Source organism: Scyliorhinus torazame, chromosome 20 (genome assembly GCF_047496885.1).
Source record: "Scyliorhinus torazame isolate Kashiwa2021f chromosome 20, sScyTor2.1, whole genome shotgun sequence".
Classification (NCBI taxonomy): Eukaryota; Metazoa; Chordata; class Chondrichthyes; order Carcharhiniformes; family Scyliorhinidae; genus Scyliorhinus; species Scyliorhinus torazame.
In genome coordinates, this window is record NC_092726.1 from 34,955,843 (window position 1) to 34,980,696 (window position 24,854).

The window sequence follows — 24,854 nt, forward strand, 5'->3', positions numbered from 1 at the left end:
CATGTCATGTCTTACCAACTTAATAGAATTTGATGAGGAAGTGACAAAGTTGATCGATGAGTGAAGGTCTGTAGAAGTCATATACATGGACTTCAGTAAGGCATTTGGTAGGCTGATGGAGAACGTGAAGTCTCATGGGGTCCAGGGTGTACTGGCTAGATGGATAACGTACTGGCTGGGCAACAGTAGACAGTAGTAGTGGAAGGGAGTTTCTAAAAATGGAGAACTGTGACCAGTGGTGTTCCACATGGATCCGTGCTGGGACCACTGTTGTTTGTGATATACATAAATGATGTGGAGGAAGGTATAGGTGGTCTGATTAGCAAGTTTGCAGATGACAGTAAGATTGGTGGAGTAGCAGATAGTGAAGGGGACTGTCAGAGAATACAGCAGAATATAAATAGATTGGAGAGTTGGGCGGAGAAATGGCAGATGGAGGTCAATCCTGGCAATTGCGAGGTGATGCATTTTGGAAGATCCAATTCAAGAGCGAACTATACGGTAAATGAAAAAGCCCTGGGGAAAGTACAGAGAGATCTGGGGCTGGTTTAGCACACTGGGATAAATCGCCGACTTGAAAGCAGACCAAGCAGGCCAGCAGCACGGTTCAATTCCCGTACCAGCCTCCCCGAACAGGCGCTGGATTTTTCGCAGTAACTTTATTGAAGCCTACTTGTGACAATAAGCGATTTTCATTTTCATCTGGCTGCGCAGGTCGATAGACTGGCCAAGAAGGCGTACGGCATGCTTTCCTTAATCGGAAGGGGTATTGAGTACAAGAGTTGGCTGGTCATGTTACAGTTGTTTAATACTTTGGTTCGGCAACATTTGGAATACTGCGTGCAGTTCTGGTCGCCACATTACCAAAAGGATCTGGATGCTTTGGAGAGGGAGTTTCACCAGGATGTTGCCCGGTATGGAGGGCCCTAGCTCTGAAGAGAGGTTGAGTAGATTAGGATTATTTTCATTAGAAAGACGGAGGTTGATGGGGACCTCATTGAGGTCTACAAAATCATGAGAGGTATCGACAGGGTGGATAGCAAGGAGCTTTTTCCCAGACTGGGGGACTCAATTACTAGGGGTCACGAGTTCAAGGTGAGAGGGGAAAAGTTTAAGGGAGATATGCGTCACAATGGAAATGGGAGAATGATTAATCTGCAGTGCTGTGAGTTTGGATAGAGGTAGAAAGCGATATTGCTACTGAAGGCCTACAACAGCCTAGGATACACATTTGAGAGTTGTGACATCTGATCTGAGTCAACCAAACAGAACATATTATTTGCACCAGCCACGACCAGTAGAGCTGCATAAGAGGTGAGGTGTCCAGGGAATGCTGAATGTGCTGTTCAGAAGGAGGAATTCTTATTCATGTTTTATCTGATTCCACGTGTCAACCTGAATTTTAGACTCAACGCTGATGAATCTCATTCCTGCCCCTCGCGGATGCTCTTCCTCACGTCTGGTGAGTCTACCCTTCCAGTGCGACAGGGCATGCTCATAAATGGTGGTGGAAAGAGGGTAACGCATTTTGGTAACTTAGTGTTATGCGAATGTGACCACGTTGGAGCGATAGGATGTCCAAATAATGTTCTGAGCTCCAAACAGTTACAGGCAATACGGCGACAGTGCGCTCTGCAAGAACAATCAGGTATGAACAATAGGCGCTGGCCAATGTGGAGATTTTATTAACATGACTAGAAAGCAGTTTACATGTGGGAAGGGAAGCTATACACTTGAGCAGAGAATGTGTTACAGTTAATTTCTGTCAAAGGCAATGATGGCTCTGGGTAGAAATGTCCATCATGCTGAAGCTAATTTTATTCTGCAACATGTCTGAAAAAGAAAGCAGTGCCCATCGTGCCACTCTTCATTTCTGATGCATCCTGCCGCTCTGCAGCTTCCTCCAGTTCTGCTGCAACCATCCAGTGAACCTGGAGGAGGAAGGGAGATTTCATTGATGGGAGTATTCAGCGTCTCGAAAAACAACGCGGGTCCTCAGAAAAGTGTATAGAGGCAAGAGAAAAGCACAATGAAGTGTGATATCAAAAATATAGATATACAAAGCAGCACGGTGGCGCAGTGGATTAGCCCTGCTCTCTCACGGCGCCGAGGTCACAGCTTCGATCACGGCTCTGGATCACTATCCGTGTTGTGTTTGCACGTTCTCCCCGTGTTTGCGTGGCTTTCGCTCCCACAACTCAAAGATGTGCAGGGTAGGTGGATTGCCCATCAATGGCAAAAATGAATTTGGTCCTCTAAATGTAAAATATATATATATGTTTGTACAGGTTAGCACAATGCACCATGAATTCTGATATTGGAAAGGTGTATACATGCTAGAAAAATGCAAAATGAAATTTTATCTCAGAATGGTTCATACAGGCTAGAGTAATTCACAATGAAATATGATCTCAGAAAGATTTATACAGGCCAGAGCAATGCACAATGAAGCGTTATCCCAGAAAGCATCAAAGACATGAGTTCAAATCATCATGATTTCTGATGTCAGAAAGGTTCAAAAAGGTTCACACAGGCTGGAACAAAGCACAATGAAACGTGACCTTGTCATGTGAGAGTACTTTTGAGAAATGGGTGTGTATATAAATATCTGTAGTGAGAGTACCTTTAAGAACTGGGTGTTTACTACTGCAGTGATGTCAGAGAGTGGGTGGAGCTGGGCTGTTTGTCAGTTTTTTACTTTCGTTTTAGGCTGTTTGCTGCCGGGTGTGTTTTAGTTTCGTTTTCAGTTTTGGAGCTGAAGTCACACAGAGCAGGTGTACTGTTGATCTCTCTGCCATCAAAAGAATTATAAATATTTTCAGTAGTGACTTTAACCTGATGTGCTTCCGTTAAAGTTCTTTTTTTAAGTCGTATGGATGTTAAAAGAAAAGCTTAAAGGATTACTTAGTGTTGTATTCTTTGGCCGTTCTATTGGAATTAATAGTTGCTAAGATGTTCAGTGTATGTTTTAAAAAGATTAACTTGAGTTCATAGAATAAACATTGTTTTGCTTTAAAAAATACATTTCCATTTCTGCTGTACCACTCTTGTAGAGTGGGCCGTGTGCTCCCCATACCACAATCTATTAAAAGTTGAGGGTCAGGAGAATTCCATGATACACTTTGGGGTTCTCTAAACCGTTGGCCCATAACAAATTGGGTGCTCGTTCGGGATAAAATAGTGAACTTAGTGAACCTAAAGACGGTGTGGGGTGAGCATATTGTGGTTGCTTTTCAGGTGTGGTATTTCAGTTATGTAGAGAGTGTGTTGTGGACAATGGCTCTTTCAGAGGCTCTGAAGCTTTTGGGGGTGGAGCGGTCAGACAGAGACTTTAAGTAGACTGCTAGATTTGGCAAAACATTGCAATTAACATTACCTGACAAAATGCGAAAAGATGAGGTAATTATGGCGGTGGCTAAGCATTTAAAGTTGCATGAGATACAGTTTGACTCATTAGTAATGGCAATGATCCAGTTGCAGGTAAGCAGCTTGACCATGAAAAATAATTAAAGCAGCTTGAATATACAATGAGAGAAAAATAAAGAGAAAGGGAGATACAGATAAGTGAAAAAGAAAAGTAGAGAGAAAGAAACAAATAAACAGATAGAGAGGAAAAGGTAAGAGATAGAGAGGAAGGGGGAAAAGGGATGGAGTTTCAACTTCAGAAAATGTCTATAAACCATAACAGTCAGTTAAAATTGGCAAATGTAAAGGGAAACGTACCATTAGAGGATGGTGGTGATGATAGTGAGAAAGAGCGTCAAAGTCGAAGGCGTGGTGGGGATCAATTTAAATATGTCCAAGCATTTCCAAGGAAAGCCCAAGCCTTTTCCATTCCATTTGAGAAGATAGATAAACAAATGAAATGGCCACAGGACATGTTGGTATTACAGATTGAAACAAAGCTGGTAGGTAGGGCTAGTAGGAGGAGGTATGTGAGACGTATGAGGAGGTGAAAAAATCCATCTTAGATTATTATGAACAAGTGCCTGAAGCCGACAGACAAAGGTTTAGGAATTTACGGAAATAATTTGGTCAAACATACAGGGAGTTTGAAAGGATCAAACAGAGTAATTTTGACAGGTGGACGAGAGCTTTGAAAATAGACCAAACGTTTGAAGCTCAGAGAGAAATTATACTTTTGGAGGTCTTTAAAAATGTAATTTTTGATGTAGTGAGAACTCATCTGGAAGAGCAAAGGGTTCAAGCTGCGTGATAAGCAGCAGAAATGACAGATAATTATGAATTAGTTCATGAATCAAAACATGGTTTCCGACATCAGTTTCAGACAGTGAGGGATAGAAACTGGGGACATGAGGCATACTCACGTGGTAAAAGTAATGGTGATCTGATGGGAGACAATAAGGAGAGTGTACTTCATATTAAAAAAGAAATCCAGGAGGGTGGAAGAGTCATGAAAACTTTCAAATGTTTTCACTATAATAAAACTAGGTCATGTAAAGTCACAGTGTTGGTGGTTGAAGAAAAGCACTGGGAAGGCTGATGTGGTAAAACAGGATAAGACAGTGGGGTTGGTAAAGTGGTAATGGAAAGCCCAAGTGACGTGAAGAAGGTGCAAAATATTGTACAGTCTGATTAAGAGGTGATTGGTAAGAAAGTGCCAGATCACTTTAAAGAACTTACTTGCGTGGGTAAAGTTTACTCATGTGCATCAGGAGGAGCAAGTAATGAACTCACAATTTTAAGAGATACGGGAGCTGGACCACCTTTAATGGCAAGAGATGAGGAGTTATGTAGTTTGGGAAGAATATTGCCAGAAAAGGTGGCAATATGTGGAATTTAGGTTGAGAGGAGTAGTGTTCCATTATATAAGGTACGGTTGGAAAGTCTAGTGAAGAGTGATGAAGTGGGAGTAGGAGAAATAGAGAAACTATCTTGTCCAGGAATGCAGTTTATCTTGGGTAATGATATAGCTGGATCGCAGGTGGGAGTGATGTCTACTGTGGTTGATATGCCAATGGAAAATCAGACAACTGAAGTGTTGAAGGACGAATAATCTGGGATTTTTCCCGATTGTGTAGTAACAAGGTCGCAAAGTCACAGGTTAAGACAAAAGGAGAAATCAAAGAGTGAAGATGAAGTTGAAGTGCCATTATCTGAAACGATTTTTGATCAGATGGTTGAAAAAGATCAGGAACAGGTGGCGGATGAGGCGGATATTTATAATTCAGGAAAATTGGCGGAGTTACAACAGAAAGATGTAGAAATAAACCGGATGCATCAGAAAGCATACACAGAAGAGGAATCTGAGTGTATACCAGAGTGTTATTACCGTAAAAGTGATGTCTTGATGAGAAAATGGAGACCTTTACATATGCAGGCGGATGAAAAGTGGGCCGTAGTTTATCAAGTAGTATTGCCGGTAGGGTATAGAAAGGTGGTGTGGCGAGTTGCACATGAGGTACCAGTGGCAGGTCATTTGGGAATAAGGAAAACTCAAGCAAAATACCAAAAACTTTTTTATTTGCCTGGATTACATAAAGATGTAGTTACATTTTGTCAATGATGTCACACAATGAAAATCGCTTATTGTCACAAGTAGGCTTCAAATGAAGTTACTGTGAAAAACCCGGAGTCGCCACATTACGGCGCCTGTTCGGGGAGGCTGATACATGTCAAGTGATAGGGAAACCTCAAGCAGTGATAAAACCAGCGCCTTTAATGGTCCAGCATTTGAGGAACCTGTTACAAGAGTCCGAATTGATTACGTAGGATAGCTTCCTAAAACAAAATGTGGGAATCAATATCTTTTGACGATAATGTATGTGTCAACTATGTTTCCAGGGGCCATTCCAGTACGTAATATTACAGCTAAAAAGATTGTGGAGGAGTTACTTAAATTCTTTACTAGATATGGACTCCCCACATAAATATCGGATCAAGGATCAAATTTTACCTCAAGGTTATTCAAAGAAGTTATGGATAGCTTAGGAAAAAAACAATTTAAATCACTTGCGTACCATCCAGAATATCAGGGAGCGTTAGAAAGGGTGCATCAGACATTAAAGATAATTATGAGGGCATATTGTCACGATTATCCAGAGGATTGGGATGAAGGAACTCCAATCGTACTGTTTGCAATTAGGCATGTACCTAATGAGTCAACCAAATTCAGTACTTTTGAATGAATTTTTGGTGATGAGGTAAGAAGACCGCTTAAATTGATAAGGAAAAATTGGTGAGTGAGGAATCAGAACTTACTGTATTGGATTACGTGCCAAATTTTAGGGAACGATTAAATAGAGCTGGTGAATTGGCTAGACAACATATGAAAGTTGCACAAAATGTGACGAAATGGGTCGTGGACAAGAAATCCATAGTTCGTAGTTTTGCCTGCGGAGATAAAGTTTTAGTTATGTGACCAGTGGTAGGTGAACCTTTAAAAGCAAGGTTCTGTGGACCTTATCAGATTGAAAGGAAATTAAGTGAGGTGAATTAAGTGGTAAACACACCAGATAGAAGGAAGACTCACCGAGTGCGTATGTGAATGTGCTTAAAAGGTACTTTGAAAGGGAAAGAGAGAATAAAGAGGAGGTTCTAATGATTCTAACTCAAACTGACGAACCAAATCCAGATGACTGTGAACTTGACATACCTCAAATTAAATTTGAAAACGAATAAGTTCTTAAAAATTGGGATAAATTGTTGAGCTACCGTCCTGAGGAAAAATGGACTGATCTGAAAGAGTTATTGATCTCACATGGGCAAGTTTGTGGAAATAAATTGGGAAGTAGTAAAATGGCTATACATGAAGTAGATGTGGGAAATGCTGTTCCAATCAAACAACATCCATACATGCTTACGTTTTTTGAAGAATAAAGAGATTAAGGGTTATGGTGTTCGAGCCGGAAAGTGGAGCTGAGTCCACAAAAGATCAGCCATTATCTCATTGAATGGCGGAGCAGGCTCGAGGGACCATATGGCCTACTCCTGCTCCTAGTTCTTATGTTCTTAACGCTTTAAAATTGGCACAGGTTAACAAAGAGATTGAGAGTATGCTTAAAAATCGCATAATTGAAGTGGGTTGCTGCCAATGGAGCTCACCGATAGTGATGGTACCTAAACCAGACGGTACCCAGCGGTTGTGTGCGGACTATGGAATGGTTAATGCAGTTACAAGAATGGACTCTTATCCTATCCCGCGTTTGGAGGATTGCATTGAGAAAGTGGAGCAATCAGCTTTTAATTCCAAACTGGATTTACATAAAGGTTTTACTGGCACGTAACTTTATCCGAAAGCGTGAAGGAGTTTTCAGCTTTTGTGACTCCAGATGGTATATACCAATTCAAAGTTATGGCATTTGGCCACATTTCAACGATTACCTAACATAGTTCTTTGAGGATTACCCAATTTTGCGGTGTACATCGATGATCTGGTAATTTTCAGCTAGACATGGAAAGAACATTCAAAACATATGATGGAGTTATTCGATCGACTTCAGGAGCCGGGTTTGGTTATAAACCAAGCCAAAAGTGAATTCTGAAAAGCCCAAGTCACTTTCCTTGGCAATACAATTGGGCAGCGTAAAATGGCCACACGGGATGTGCAACCAACTGTTATTGAACAGTTTCCGATACCCTCAAGACGAAGGGAAATAATGTGATTCCTCGGCATGAGTGGAATTGTTCGAAGATTTGTTAAAATGGTTTGTAGCGTGGTTGCCTCACTAATCCACTATCATCGAGGAACAAATAGCGAGGCATCTGGATGGAAATTGTCCAATTGGACAGACGCAGCATGGGTTCATAAAGGGCAGGTCGTGCCTAACTAATTTCGTGGAATTTCTTGAGGACATTAACAGTGCGGTAGATAACGGGGAGCCAATGGATGTGGTATATCTGGATTTCCAGAAAGCCTATCACAAGAGTGTGCAGAGGAGATTCATTAGGTTAATCCCAGAGCTGAAGTGGTTGGATTACGAGGAGAGGTTGAGTAGACTGGGACTGTACTCGTTGGAATTTAGAAGGATGAGGGGGGAATCTTATAGAAACATATAAGATTATGAAGGGAATAGATCGGATAGATGCGGGCAGGTTGTTTCCACTGGCGGGTGAAAGCAGAACTAGGGGGCATAGCCTCAAAATAAGGGGAAGTAGATTTAAGACTGAGTTTAGGAGGAATTTCTTCACCCAAAGGGTTGTGAATCTATAGAATTCCTTGCCCAGTGAAGCAGTAGATGCTCCTTCATTAAATGTTTTTAAGATAAAGATAGATAGTATTTTGAAGAATAAAGGGATTAAGGGTTATGGTGTTCGGGCCGGAAAGTGGAGCTGAGTCCACAAAAGATCACCCATGATCTCATTGAATGGTGGAGCAGGCTCGAGGGGCCAGATGGCCTACTCCTACTCCTAGTTCTTATGTTCGTATGATGGACTTTCTGAAGACACATCGAAAATTTCAATGGACAGCGGACTTTCAACAGACATTTGACTGCCTGAAAGCTGTGAAAACCAATGCTCCTGTGTTGGAGAATTACAAGTGACTCTTTGATCAGATTGAATTAAAGTATCTGACTTTAAAGAGACACGCCGAGGCGTAGAGGATCGTTCAGAGACCTTCTTTTTCAAAGAGACTATCAATTGAGAAGGATTGCAGTTTGAGGAACGAACAATAATGGAGTATATTATTATACCTGTTTGCATGTGCTGTTTTTTTAAACCATAAAGTATATTTACTGTGTGCATTTCTTAAAGGATGAGGAAGTGTGAAAAATGAAACCATCTTGAATTTGATGGTTTATTTTTGTTTCTTGGGGGGAGGTGTCATGTGAGAGTACCTTTAAGAAATGGGTGTTCATAATTGGGTCCGGAGAGAAATATCTGCAGAGAGAGAGTACCTTTAATAAATGGGTGTTTACGACTGCAGAGAGTTGGTGGAGCTGGACTGTCTGTCAGCTTTTTTTACTTTCGTTTTAGGCTGTCTGCTGCAGGGTGTGTTTTTGTTTCGTTTTCTGTGTTGGAGCTGAAGTCAGACAGAGCAGGTGTACTGTTGATCAATCTGCCATCAGAACAGTAAGAAGTCTTACAACACCAGGTTAAAGTGCAACAGGTGTGTTTCAAACACTAGCTTTCGGAGCACCGCTCCTTCCTCAGGTGAGGATTCACCTGAGGATTCACCTGATTCACCCGAGGAAGGAGCAGTGTTCCGAAAGACAGTGTTTGAAACAAACCTGTTGCACTTTAACCTGGTGTTGTAAGACTTCTCACTGTGCTTACCCCAGTCCAACGCTGGCATCTCCACATCATGCCACAAGAAGACAATCTTGTGATCATTTGATGAATTCAGAATGATAAATGTATTCAGTTGTGACGTTAACCTGATGTGCTTCTGTTCAAGTTCACTTTTTAAGTCGTATAATGTCAAAAGGAAACCTTAAAGGATTACTTAGTGGTGTATTCTTTTGGGGGTTGTATTGGAATTAATGTTTGCTAAGATGTTCACTGTATGTTTTAAAAAGGTCAATTTGAGTTCATTGAATAAACATTGTTTTGCTTTTAAAAATACGTTTTCATTTCTCCAGTACCACTCTTGTAGAGTGGGCCGTGTGCTCCCCTTACCGCAATCTTTTAAAAGTTGTGAGTCAGGTGAATTCCATGATACACTTTGGGGTTCTCTAAACCCTGGCCCATAACAATCTCAGAAAGGTTTATACAAGTGCAACAATGCATACTTAAATGTGATATTAGAAAGGTTCATACAGGCTAGGACAATGCGCAATGAAGTGTGATCTAATAATGTTTTATACAGGCTAGAATAAAGATTAATGCAGTGCGATCTCAGAAAGATTTATACAGGCTGGAACAATGGGCAATCAATAGTGATCTCAGAAATGTTTATACAGGCTAGAACAATGCACAATGAAGTGTGATATCAGAAAGGTTTATACAGGCAAGAACAGTGCACAAAGAAGTGTGATATCAGAAAGGTTTATACAGGCAAGAACAGTGCACAATGATGTGTGATATCAGAAAGTTTTATACAGGCAAGAACAATGCACAATGAAGTGTGATCTCAGAAAGGTTTATACAGGCAAGAACAGTGCACAAAGAAGTGTGATATCAGAAAGGTTTATACAGGCAAGAACAGTGCACAATGATGTGTGATATCAGAATGGATTATACAGGCAAGAACAATGCACAAAGAAGTGTGATGTCAGAAAGGTTTATACCGGCAAGAACAATGCACAATGAAGTGTGATCTGTGAATGGTTTATGCAGGCAAGAACAATGCACAATGAAGTGTGATATCAGATAGGTTTATACAGGCAAGAACACTGCACAATGAAGTGTGATCTGTGAATGGTTTATACAGACAAGAACAATGCACAACGAAGTGCGATGTCAGAAAGGGTTACACAGGTAAGAACAATGCACAATGAAGTGTGATATCACAAAGGTTTATACAGGCAAGAACAATGCACAATGAAGTGTGATCTCAGAAAGATTATTACTGTCTAGAACGAAGCAAAATGCAATGTTATCCCAGAAAGGTTCAAAAAGTCTAGATCAAATCATCATGTATGTTTATGTCAGAAAGGTTTTGAAAGGTTCTCACAAAGCACGATAAAATGTGATCTCATAAAGATTTATACAGGCTGGAGTAAAGCACAATGAAATGTGATCAAATAAAGTTTTATGCAGGCTAGCAAAAAGGTCAATGAAGTGCGTTTTCAGAAAGGTTCATACAGACTTGACCGATGCACAATCAAAACTGATGTCAGAAAGGTTTACACAGACTAGAACAATGCGCAATGAAATGTGATCTCGGAAATGTTAATGCTACCTAGTGCAACACAGAATGAAGTTGGATCTCAGACAGGTTCATTCTGTCTCGAGCAATGCACAATGAAGTGTGATTCGGAAAGGTTTTTACAGGCTAGAACAATGGACAATGAAATGTGATCTCACAAAGATTTATACATTGTTAAACAATGCACAATGACGGGTGATCTCAGAATGGTACATATAGGCTAGACCAATGGACAAAGAAATGTGATCTCTAAAAGCTTTATACAGGTTAGAACAATGGACAATGAAATGTGATGTCAGAAAGGATTATACAGTGTAGAATAATGCACAACGAAGGGTGATCTCAGAATGGTACATATAGGCTGGAACAATGGACAATGAAGTGCGATCTCAAAAAGGTTTATGTAGGCTACAACAAGGCACAATGAAGTGTGATCTCGTAAAGGTTTATACAGGCTAGAACAATGCACAAAGGAACATCGTAGTGTGCCCTCAGAAATGTTAAAACGCTGGGCAGCACGGTGGCTCTGTGGGTTAGCCCTGTTGCCTTTCGACGCCGAGGTCCTATGTACGATCCAGGCTCCGGGCCACTGTCCGTGTGGAGTTTGCATATTCTCCCCGTGTTTGCGTGAGTTTCACCCCCACAACCCAAAGTTGACCAGAATAGGTCGATTGGCCACCCTAAATGGACTCTTAGTTGGAAAAAGAATGAATAGGGTACACTAAATTTATTTTTAAAAAGGCAATTTAAAACACGCGGGAGAAAAACACAATGGAGTGTGGCCTCAGAAAGGTTTATCAGGACGAGAGCTGTGGACAATGAAATGCGATCACAGAAAGTTTCATACAGTCTAGAATAATGGACAATCAAGTTTGATAATCGAAAGTTCAAAACAGGCTGGAGGAAGGCATAATGAGATGTGACCTTAGAAAGGATTATACAGGATTGAATAATGCACAATTGAGAGTCGTCTCAGAAAGCGTTATGAGTCTAGAAGAATGCACAGTGTAATGTGATCTCACAAACGTTCACACAAGTGGGATTTCAGTCGATTTCGGGCAGTCGATTTCGGCGGGAGAACAGCTGGTTTGTCAATTTCAGCGGGGGAAGTGCGGAAGTGATTGCTGGGAGGTACGTCTGTGCTTTAAAAACACTTGTCTTTGCAGGGGTAGGCCAGTCGATTTCGGCGGCAGAACAGCTGGTTTGTCAATTTCAGCGGGGGCAGTGCGGAAGTGATTGCTGGGAGGTAAGTCTGTGCTTTAAAAACACTTGTCTTTGCAGGGGCAGGCCAGTCGATTTCGGCGGGAGAACAGCTGGTTTGTCAATTTCAGCGGGGGCAGTGCGGAAGTGATTGCTGGGAGGTACGTCTGTGCTTTAAAAACACTTGTCTTTGCAGGGGCTGGCCAGTCGATTTCGGCGGGAGAACAGCTGGTTTGTCAATTTCAGCGGGGGCAGGGCGGAAGTGATTGCTGGGAGGTAAGTCTGTGCTTTAAAAACACTTGTCTTTGCAGGGGCAGGCCAGTCGATTTCGGCGGGAGAACAGCTGGTTTGTCAATTTCAGCGGGGGCAGTGCGGAAGTGATTGTTCGGAGGTAAGTCTGTGCTTTAAAAACACTTGTCTTTGCAGGGGCAGGCCAGTCGATTTCGGCGGGAGAACAGCTGGTTTGTCAATTTCAGCGGGGGCAGTGCGGAAGTGATTGCTGGAAGGTAAGTCTGTGCTTTAAAAACACTTACCTGGTCCCGTTTTCGGTCCCTCTTTTCTTTTTTTTTGATATTTTAGTATTTAAGGCGGGAACAGGAAGTTCGACCCGCGGACCTCTGGGAAGACCCTCACCAATAAATTCTGGTGGAGAGGAAACCCGAGACACTACACGTGTAGTGTCTCCCACCCGCCCTCCTCCGCTAACCTAATAATAAAACCCATTGGTGTGAGGTAAGTACTATATTTTATTATTAACACGAAGAAGGTAAGTAAATGATTTTTACGCATTTTTGCTTTTGTACCTTTTTCAAATTGTGTGTGTGTCGGGGGGTAGGGGGGGGGAGGGACTGAAGTGAAATCACAGAAAAGCTGTGGCCTGAGTGGCTGGTTGGGATTCTACACTAAATTAAAAAAACTGAGCATTGGTAACTAATTAAACATAATTACTTAATTATAATTTAGAGGGATATCTAAGCCAGAGATCGGAGAGTACTATATTTATCTTTCGCATTTCTATTCGAAATCTACTGCTAGGAAACAGATAGTCAACAGTAACTTTGAAATTTAAAAAAAATATATTCAAAAAAAAAATTTAAATTTTAATTAATTGACGCAATGTCAGTTCGAGGGGTGCTGTGCTCTGACTGTGAGATGTGGCAGGTCCGGGAGGCTTCCAGCGTCCCGGATGGCTTCATCTGCAGAAAGTGCACCCAACTGGAGCTCCTCACAGACCGCATGGTTCGGTTGCAGCGGCAATTGGATGCACTTAGGAGCATGCAGGTGGCGGAAAGCGTCATAGATCGCAGTTATGTAGATGTGGTCACACCCATGGTGCAGGCAGGTAAATGGGTGACCACCAGAAAGGGCAGGCAGTCAGTGCAGGAATCCCCTGTGGTTGTCCCCCTCTCGAACAGATATACCCCTTTGGATACTGTCGGGGGGGATAGCCTATCAGGGGAAAACAGCAGCAGCCAGAGCAGTGGCACCACGGCTGGCTCTGATGTTCAGAAGGGAGGGTCAAAGCGCAGAAGAGTAATAGTAATAGGGGAATCTATAGTCAGGGGCAAAGATAAGCGCTTCTGTGGACGTGAAAGAGACTCCAGGATGGTATGTTGCCTCCCTGGTGCCAGGGTCCAGGATGTCTCCGAACGGGTAGTGGGCATCCTGAAGGGGGAGGGCAAACAGGCAGAGGTCGTTGTACATATTGGTACTAACGACATAGGCAGGAAGGGGCATGAGGTCCTGCAGCAGGAGTTCAGGGAGCTAGGCAGAAAGTTAAAAGACAGGACCTCGAGGGTTGTAATCTCGGGATTACTCCCTGTGCCACGTGCCAGTGAGGCTAGAAATAGGAAGATAGAGCAGCTAAACACGTGGCTAAACAGCTGGTGTAGGAGGGAGGGTTTCCGTTATCTGGACCACTGGGAGCTCTTCCGGGGCAGGTGTGACCTGTATAAGAAGGACGGGTTGCATCTAAACCGTAGAGGCATAAACATCCTGGCCGCGAAGTTTGCTAGTGTCACACGGGAGGGTTTAAACTAGTATGGCAGGGGGGTGGGCACGGGAGCAATAGGTCAGAAGGTGAGAGCATTGAGGGAGAACTAGGGAATAGGGACAGTGTGGCTCTGAGGCAGAGCAGACAGGGAGAAGTTGCTGAACACAGCGGGTCTGGTGGCCTGAAGTGCGCATGTTTTAATGCCAGAAGTATTACGGGTAAGGCAGATGAACTTAGAGCTTGGATTAGTACTTGGAACTATGATATTGTTGCCATTACAGAGACCTGGTTGAGGGAAGGGCAGGATTGGCAGCTAAACGTTCCAGGATTTAGATGTTTCATGCGGGATAGAGGGGGATGTAAAAGGGGAGGCGGAGTTGCTCTACTGGTTCGGGAGAATATCACAGCTGTACTGCAAGAGGACACCTCAGAGGGCAGTGAGGCTATATGGGTAGAGTTCAGGAATAAGGAGGGTGCAGTCACAATGTTGGGGGTTTACTACAGGCCTCCCAACAGCCAGCGTGAGATAGAGGAGCAGACAGATTTTGGAAAAGAGTAAAAACAACAGGATTGTGGCGATGGGAGACTTCAACTTCCCCAATATTGACTGGGACTCACTTAGTGCCAGGGGCTTAGACGGGGCGGAGTTTGTAAGGAGCATCCAGGAGGGCTTCTTAAAACAATATGTAGACATTCCAACTAGGGAAGGGGCGGTACTGGACCTGGTATTGGGGAATGAGCCCGGCCAGGTGGTAGATGTTTCAGTAGGGGAGCATTTCGGTAACAGTGACCACAATTCAGTAAGTTTTAAAGTACTGGTCGACAAGGATAAGAGTGGTCCTAGGATGAATGTGCTAAATTGGGGGAAGGCTAATTATAACAATATTAGGCGGGAACTGAAGAACATAGATTGGGGGCGGATGTTTGAGGGCAAATCAACATCTGACATGTGGGAGGCTTTCAAGTGGCAGTTGAAAGGAATTCAGGACCGGCATGTTCCTGTCAGGAAGAAGGATGAATACGGCAATTTTCGGGAACCTTGGATGACGAGAGATATTGTAGGCCTCGCCAAAAAGAAAAAGGAGGCATTTTTCACGGCTAAAAGGCTGCGAACAGACGAATCCTGCGTGGAATCTAAGGAAAGTAGGAAGGAACTTAAGCAAGGAGTCAGGAGGGCTAGAAGGGGTCACGAACAGTCATTGGCAAATAGGGTTAAGGAAAATGCCAAGGCTTTTTACACGTACATAAAAAGCAAAAGGGTAGCCAGGGAAAGGGTTGGCCCACTGAAGGATAGGCAAGGGAATCTATGTGTGGAGCCAGAGGAAATGGGCGAGGTACTAAATGAATACATTGCATCAGTATTCACCAAAGAGAAGGAATTGGTAGATGTTGAGTCTGGAGAAGGGTGTGTAGATAGCCTGGGTCACATTGAGATCCAAAAAGACGAAGTGTTCGGTGTCATAAAAAATATTAAGGTAGATAAGTCCCCAGGGCCTGATGGGATATACCCCAGAATACTGAAGGAGGCTGGAGAGGAAATTGCTGAGGCCTTGACGGAAATCTTTGGATCCTCGCTGTCTTCGGGGGATGTCCCGGAGGACTGGAGAATAGCCAATGTTGTTCCTCTGTTTAAGAAGGGTAGCAAGGATAATCCCGGGAACTACAGGCCGGTGAGCCTTACTTCAGTGGTAGGGAAATTACTGGAGAGAATTCTTCGAGACAGGATCTACTCCCATTTGGAAGCAAATGGACGTATTAGTGAGAGGCAGCACGGTTTTGTGAAGGGGAGGTCGTGTCTCACTAACTTGATTGAGTTTTTCGAGGAGGTCACTAAGATGATTGATGCAGGTAGGGCAGTGGATGTTGTCTATATGGACTTCAGTACGGCCTTTGACAAGATCCCTCATGGTAGACTAGTACAAAAGATGAAGTCACACGGGATCAGGGGTGAGCTGGCAAGGTGGATACAGAACTGGCTAGGCCATAGAAGGCAGAGAGTAGCAATGGAAGGATGCTTTTCTAATTGGAGAGCTGTGACCAGTGGTGTTCCACAGGGATCAGTGCTGGGGCCTTTTCTCTTTGGAGTATATACAAATGATTTGGAGGAAAATGTAACTGGTCTGATTAGTAAGTTTGCAGACGACACAAAGGTTGGTGGAATTGCAGATAGCGATGAGGACTGTCGGAGGATACAGCAGGATTTAGATCGTTTGGAGACTTGGGCGGAGAGATGGCAGATGGAGTTTAATCCGGACAAATGTGAGGTAATGCATTTTGGAAGGTCTAATGCAGGTAGGGAATATACGGTGATTGGTAGAACCCTCAAGAGTATTGAAAGTCAAAGAGATCTAGGAGTACAGGCCCACAGGTTACTGAAGGTCACTGAAAGGGGCAACACAGGTGGAGAAGGTAGTCAAGAAGGCATACGGCATGCTTGCCTTCATTGGCCGGGGCATTGAGTATAAGAATTGGCAAGTCATGTTGCAGCTGTATAGAACCTTAGTTCGGCCACACTTGGAGTATAGTGTTCAATTCAGGTCGCCACACTACCAGAAGGATGTGGAGGCTTTAGAAAGGGTGCAGAAGAGATTTACCAGAATGTTGCCTGGTATGGAGGGCATTAGCTATGAGGAGCGGTTGAATAAACTCGGTTTGTTCTCACTGGAACGAAGGAGGTTGAGGGGAGACCTGATGGAGGTATACAAAATTATGAGGGGCATAGACAGAGTGGATAGTCAGAGGCTTTTCCCCAGGGTAGAGGGGTCAATTACTAGGGTGCATAGGTTTAAGGTGAGAGGGGCAAGGTTTAGAGTAGATGTACGAGGCAAGTTTTTTACGCAGAGGGTAGTGGGTGCCTGGAACTCGCTACAGGAGGAGGTGGTAGAAGCAGGGACGATAGTGACATTTAAGGGGCATCTTGACAAATACATGAATAGGATGGGAATAGAGGGATACGGACCCAGGAAGTGTAGAAGATTGTAGTTTAGTCGGGCAGCATGGTCGGCACGGGCTTGGAGGGCCGAAGGGCCTGTTCCTGTGCTGTACATTTCTTTGTTCTTTGTTGTTCTTTGGGAAGAACACACATTGAAGTGTGATTTCAGAAAGGTTTATACCGGATAGAATAATGATCAATTAACTGTGATTTCAGGACGTTTTATACAGGCTGGAACAATGCACAATGAAGTGTGATCTGAGAAATATTTATAAAGGCTGGTACAATGCGCAATGATGTGTGTTCTCAGAATGGTACATATTGGCTGGCAGAATGGACAATGAAGTGTGATCTCAGAAAGGTTTTCCAGGCTAGATCATTTACGTGTTATCTCAGAAAGGTTTATACAGGCTAGAACAACGCACGTTGAAGTGTGATCTCAGAGAGGTTTATACAGGCTAGAACAACGCACATTGAAGTGTGGTCTCAGAAAGTTTCATGCAGGCTAGAACAATACACACTGAAATGTGATGTCAGAAAGTTTCATGCAGGCTAGAACAATACACAATCAAATGTGATCACAGAAAGGTTCATGCAGGCTAGAACAATACTTAATGAAATGTGATCTCACTAAGGTTCACGCAGGCAACAACAAGACACAATGAATTGGGACCTCAGAAAGATTCATGCAGGCTAGAACAATGCAATGTGATCTCAGGGGGGTTTATAAAGGTTAGAATAAAGGTCAATGAAGTGTAATCTCAGAAATGTTTACACACGTTAGAATAATGCACGATGAAGTGTGGTCTCAAAAAGGATAATACAGGCTAGAACAATGCACAATGGAGTGTGATCTCAGAAAGTGTAATGCAGACTAGAATAATGCACAATGTACAAAGAACAAAGAACAAAGACAAGTACAGCACAGGAACAGGCCCTTCGGCCCTCCAAGCCTCCGCCGACCATGCTGCCCGTCTAAACTAAAATCTTGTACACTTCCAGGATCCGTATCCCTCTATTCCCATCCTACACACGTGTTTGTCAAGATGCCGCTTAAATGTCACTATCGTCCCTGCTTCCACCAGCTCCTCCGGCAGCGAGTTGCAGGTACCCAGTACCTTCTGTGTAAAAAACCTGCCTCGTACACCTCCTCGAAACCTTGCCCTTCGCACCTTAAACCAATAAACGAATTGACCCCTCTACCCTGTGAAAAGGCTTCTGATTATCCCTCTGTCTATGCCCCTCATAATTTTGTAGACCTCTATCAAGTCGTCCCTCAACCTCCGTCGTTCCAGTGAGAACAAACCGAGTTTATTCAACCGCTCCTGATAGCTGATGCCCTCCATACCAGGCAACATCCTGGTAAATTTCGTCTGCACCCTCTCTAAAGCCTCCACATCCTTCTGGTAGTGTGGCGACCAGAATTGATCACGATACTCCAGGTGTGTCCTAATAAAGGTTCTATACAGCTGCAATATGTCTTGCCAATTCTTATACTCAATGCCCCGGCCAATGAAGGCAAGCATGGCCTTCTTGACTACCTTCTGCACCTGTGTTGCCCCTCTCAGGGACCTGTGGACCGATACACCAAGATCTCTCTGACTGTCAATACTCTTGAGGGTTCTACCATTCACTATCTATGCCCTACCTGCATTAGATCTTCCAAAATGCATTATCTCACACTTGTCCGGATTAAAATCCATCTGCCGTCTCCCCGCCCAAGTCTCCAAACGATCCTGCTGTATCCTCTGGCAGTCCTCATTGCTATCCGCAATTCCACCAACCTTTGTGTCGTCTGCAAACTTACTAATCAGACCAGTTACATTTTCCTCCAAATCATTTATACATACTACGAACAGCAAAGGCTCCAGCACTGATCCCTGCGGAACACCACTAGTCACAGCCCTCCAATCATAAAAGCACCCTTCCATTGCTACTCTCTGCCTTCTATGACCAAGCCAGTTCTCTATGCATCTTGCTTGCTCACCCCCGATCCCGTGTGACCTCACGTCTTGTACCAGTCTGCCATGAGGGACCTTATCAAATGCCTTTGTGAACTCCATATGGACAACATCCACTGCCCTACCTGCATCAATCAGCTTTGTGACCTCTTCGAAAAACTCTATCAACTGAGTGAAACACGACCTCCCCTTCAGAAAACCACAATGCCTCGCGTTAATATGTCCATTTACTTCCAAATCGGAGTAGATCCTATGTCGAAGAATTCTCTCCAGTAATTTTCCGACTCCTGACGTAAGGCTCATTGGCCGGTAGTTCCCTAGATTATCCTTGATACCCTTCTTGAACAAGGAACAACATTGGCTACTCTCCAGTCCTCCGGAACATCACCTGAAGACAGTGAGGATCCAAAGATTTCTGTCAAGGCCTCAGCAATTTCCTCTGCAGCCTCCTTCATTATTCTGTGGTAGATTCCATCCGGCCCTGGGTCCTTATGCACCTTAATATTTTTCAAGACGCCCAACACCTCGTCTTTCTGGATCTCAATGTGACCCAGGTGATCTACGCACCCTTCTCCAGACTCAAGATCCAACAATTCCTTCCCTTTGGTGAATACTTATGCAAAATATTCATTTAATACCTCGCCCATTTCCGCTGGCTCCACACATAGATTCCCTTTCCTATCCTTCAATGGGCCAACCCTTTCCCTGGCTACCCTCTTGCTTTTTATGTAGGTGTAAAAAGCGTTGGGATTTTCCTTAACCCTATTTCCAATTACTTGTATTGACACCTTTTAGCCCTCCTGACTCCTTGCTTAAGTTCCTTCCTACTTTCCTTATACTCCACACAGGCTTCGTATGTTCCCAGCCTTCTCGCCCTGACAAATGCCTCCTTTTTCTTTTTGACGAGGCCTACAATATCTCTCGTTATCCAAGGTTTCCGAAATTTGCCGTATTTATCCTTCTTCCGCACAGGAACATGCTGGTCCTGAATTCCTTTCAATTGACATTTGAAAGCCTCCCACATGTCAGATGTTGATTTACCCTCAAACATCCGCCCCAATCTAGGTTCTTCAGTTCCCGCGTAATATTGTTATGGCCTTCCCCCAATTTAGCACATTCACCCTAGGACCACTCTTATCCTTGTCCAACAGCACTTTAAAACTTACTGAATTGTGGTCACTGGTCCCGAAATGCTCCCCTACTGAAGCTTCAACCACCTGGCCGGGCTCATTCCCCAATACCAGGTCCAGTACAGCCCCCTCCCTAGTTGGACTACCTACATATTGTTTTAAGAAGCCTTCCTGGATGCTCCTTACAACCTCTGCCCCGTCCAAGCCCCTAGCACTGAGTAAGTCCCAGTCAATATTGGGGAAGATGAAGTCTCCCATCACAAGAACCCTGTAGTTTTTACTCGTTTCCAAAATATGTCTACCTATCTGCTCCTCTATCTCCCGCTGGCTGTTGGGAGGACTGTAGTAAACCCCCAAAGTTGTGACTGCGCCCTTCTTATTCCTGATCTCTACCCATACAGCCTCGCTGCCCTCTGAGGTGTCCTCCCGTATTTAAGCTGTGATATTCTCCCTAACCAGTAGAGCAACTCCGCCACCCCTATTACATTCCCCTCTATCCCACCTGAAACATATAAATCCTGGTAGTGTGTAGTGTGATTTGGTGTGATTTCAGAATGATTCATAAAGGCTCGAACAATGCACAATAAAGTATGAACTCTCAAAGTTTGATACAGCCCGAAAAATGCATAATGAAATGTGACCTCAGAAAGGTTTATACAAGTAATACCAACAAGCAATTATTCTGGCAAAAATAACGGACAACAAAATGTGATCTCAGAAATGTTCTAACAAGGCAGAATGAAGTGTGATCTCAGAATGTTTAGTACAATTGGAGCTATAAACAATGATGTATGCTCCCAGAAAGGTTTATAAAGTCTAGTTCAAAGCATCTTGAAGTGTGATCTCAGAAAGGGTTACACAGGCAAGAACAATGCACAATGATTTTAGATATCAGAAAGGATTATACAGGCTGTGACAATTGTTATGGGCCAGGGTTTAGAGCACCCCAAAATGAATCATGGAATTCCCCTAACCCACAACTTTTAATAGATTGTGGTATTGGGAGCACACGGCCCACTTTCTCGCTTTGGTACAGCAGAAATGGAAAAGTATTTTTTAAGGCAAAACAATGTTTATTCTATGAACTCAAGTAACCTTTTTAAAACATAGAGTGAACATCTTAGCAACCATTAATTCCAATACAACCCCCAAAGAATACAACAGTAAGTAATCCTTTAAGATTGCCGTTTAACATCCATACGACTTAAAACACCGTTAACCAGAAGCACATCAGGTTAACGTCAGTACTGTTATTAGTTTTAAATCACCGGGATCGATTTACAGTCTTTAGATTACAGAGAGGGATTCATACCCCTTCTGACTGTGACTGCAGCTATCCAGCATTCAAAACGAAACTAAAACACACTCTACAGCCTGCTCAAAAGCGAAAGTATAAAACTGACAGACAGTCCAGTTCCACCCACTGACATCACTGCAGTAGTAAACATCCATTTCTTAATGGTGCTCTCAATACAGATATTTATATACACACCCATTTATAAATACCCATTTCTTAAAGGTACTCTCACATGACACAATGGACACATCAGTGTGATCTCAGAGTTTATTGAGGCCAGAACAAAGCACAGCGAAATGTGATTACAGAAAGGTTTATACCAGTTGGGACAATGGACAATAAAGTGTGATCTCAGAAAGGTTTTATACAGGCTAGACCAATGGACAATGAAGTGTGATCTCAAAATGTTGTACACAGGCTAGAACAATGGACAGTGAAGTGTGATCTCAGAATGTTTTATACAGGCTAGAATAATGCACAATGAAGTGTGATCTCAGAAAGGTTTATACAGTCTAGAACAATGGACAATAAAGCGTGATCTTAGAAAGGTTTATACAGGCCACAACAATGGGCAATGAAGCAAGCGTGATCTGAGATAGGTTTAAAGAGGCTACAACAATGACCAATTACGTATCACATCAGAATGATGTATACAGGCTAGGGTAAAGCTCAATCCCAGTGTGAACGCAAAAATAATTATACAGGTTCGACAAAAGAACAACGAAGTGTGACCGCAGAAATGTGTATACAGTCTAGAACAATGCAAAACGTACTCTGATCTCAGAAATGTTAGCATAGGATGGAGCAATGCACAATGAAGTGTGATCTCGGAATGGTTCATACAAGAATAGAACATTCAATTCTGAACAGGATACGTATACACTGGCTTGGACAATACATAATGCTCTCAGTGTGACCAAAGGCCGGTGTATTCAAATCTGCGAATGGACTACATAGGTGTATTGGAGGATTGCATATATCTCAGAGGTTTATCAGGTTGGAGGACATTGCAGCGAATGGAAATGGAGCGAGCGCAGGGGATCTCAGGAAAATATAACAATAATGTAAAATATCACAGTGCGGTAGCCAGTAGATGGAACGGATGACGCACCATGTATAGATACTCCGAGAATAATACCTGTGACTGGGTAGATTTTAAAAGTTATTTTTTTCTGAATGCAAATAAGTTACATATATATATATTGATTTTTGATTTTTGTTCAGGTACTGCGAACGATGATTGTGTATTAATGTAAAGATACACGTGTTCCTATTAAAGACCAGCGCAGCTTGAAGTGTCTCAAGGCTTGAAAGCTTGAAGGCCTCGTTCTGCTTCTCCAAATGTTTCTATTGCTGAATAAATGAGAGCTGAACAGACCTGTAAATCCAGATCTTGCATATACTCCTTTCCCAGCTCTCGCGTATACTCCTTTCCCAGTGGTGGGGGGCTGTATCAGCACAAGGACTCCAAATAAAAAGAGCAATTCACCGCACATCTCCTGCTCAGTAACTGCGAGTCTAAATGAAATGCCTGGAGCATAGTAGGTGAAATCCGCCAGCGCTCTTTGGTTAATAATCACATGGACAAGGCACGGACTGACTCCAGCTTGGTGATCTCTCCCCCTCTCTCTCTCTCTCTCTTTCTCTCTCTCTCTCTTTATCTCGCTGTCGCTCTCATCTGCTTTCAACATACTCTGCTGCCTTTGCCACTGTTTCATGTTCTAGTGTTCATTCTATTCGGTACAGTCTCTGATTATTTGAAACTCCACGTCTCAATTTTCTTCTCATGCTACTTCTGGTTAGCTCCTTCACTCTGCATCACACATGTTCCAAGATGTTTAAACATATCTATGTTTAAGCTTTTATCAGTTTTTTATTTATTTGCTTGTTAGTCGGAACTGATCTGCTCTCACCTGTTCGACAAGCTTACCGAATTCATTAAGATGCAAATAACAATCAGACGAGGAATCTTACCCGCCAGCTCACTGACTATATATCGGGGTAATAAGAAGAAACAGGGTCCTATTGGTATTGTCCCTGGACTAGTAATCCAGGAACTCAGAGCCATGCTCCGGGGCCACGGGTTCGCATCCTGCCGTGGCAGATGGTAGATTTAAAATTCAATCAAAATCCGGAATTAACAACAACCATAACATTTCGAATGCAGTAAAATCCCATCCAGCTCACCAATGCCTTTTTGGGAAGGAAGCCTACAACGGACTTGGTCCACAGGAAGAAATGCTACCCTATGACTTTTAAAAGCCATCAGCAATAAATGGTGTCGCAGCCAGCGACACCGAAATCCATGACTGAATTAAAAAATACATCAATTTCTGAAATTCGGCACAGAGAGTCACACACTGATCGGCACAAAACACTTGATCTACAGCATGTATGTAACTTTTTTTTGTATCCTATCGTTTAATTTGCTGAAACTTACTGCATTGCATCAAATGCACTTATCGATATTTTCCATGCAATTCATTTCACAAACATGTTTAACATTGGTCACTGGTTACCAGATCTTCAATTCCCCAAGCTCACTATTGATAGAGGTTTTCTGCAGGAGATCAGTGTTTGCCTCGATAATTGCCACTGAGGCAGATTGTCTGACCGGTACTAATTAGGTAACCTTTTGTTTGTGCTGTCGCAAGAGCACAGTTCAATCAGTGATGGTACTAAAATATTTGCTGTGTGTCTGTTTGGGACAATTGGCGCATTGAAAGGCGCAACAGAAATGTAGCGCCTTCTTTTGTTCTATTTTGGCCTCTGCAACTCTATCCCTCTCTTTTCTTTCCACATCCCTGTCTAAATTTCCATTTGTTTACTCTTTTTGTATCACGCTCTGTCAGCATGTCTTCCCTTTCCGCTTGCCTCTCACTTTATCCCCCTGCGCCATCCTCAGTTGCATTAGGTAAAAAAACAATATGATTAGATATTTCGAAATACATTTTGGATGTGCCGAATTTGTTGAATATTTACCTCTCTTCAGTCGCCATCATGTCGGGCACCGTTTAGCAAGTTACAAGGAATGAGCTGTCCCTGAACTTGAGCCAGAAGATGACTGCCTGTGCACTGCCTGAACACTGTGCAAAACTGCCAAACATTTACAGAGCCCTTAGTAAATGCGATATCCTATACGTCTAGACGGTTACTAATATCCCGCCGAAGTCAGTGAAAGCTGAGTGCTGACATCTGTGGTGTTGTGGACCTCAGAATGGAGCCGATACGGATCATTCAATCAGTACTTTTGGCAGACCTAATTCGAGTCATAGAATCATGGATGTTTACACCATGGAAACTGGCCATTTGGCCCAGCTTGTCCATGCGACCCAGGTGCTATCCCTAAGCTAGTCCCTCTTGCCGCATTTGGCCCATATCCCTCAATAGCCAGCCGGCCCAGTCTGCTCCCACCACTGTCACTTTCCTTGTTGTTGCCTCTCAGTTATCCAGCCGGCCCCGACTGCTCTCACCACTGTCACTCTGTCACTCTCCTTGTTGTTGCCTCTCAGTTATCCAGCCGGCCCCGACTGCTCTCACCACTGTCACTCTGTCAGTGTCCTTGCTGTT

General features: G+C 43.2%; 1 long non-coding RNA gene across 1 annotated transcript; it reads right to left on the reverse strand.

The window, feature by feature from the left end:
* Window positions 1-1,662: 1,662 nt before the first annotated feature.
* On the reverse strand, window positions 1,663-22,800 carry LOC140396752 (uncharacterized). The gene is made up of 2 exons (XR_011936619.1): window positions 22,663-22,800; window positions 1,663-1,931 (listed from the first exon to the last, which is right to left on the reverse strand). It is a non-coding gene; the product is annotated as an uncharacterized lncRNA (long non-coding RNA).
* Window positions 22,801-24,854: the final 2,054 nt, after the last annotated feature.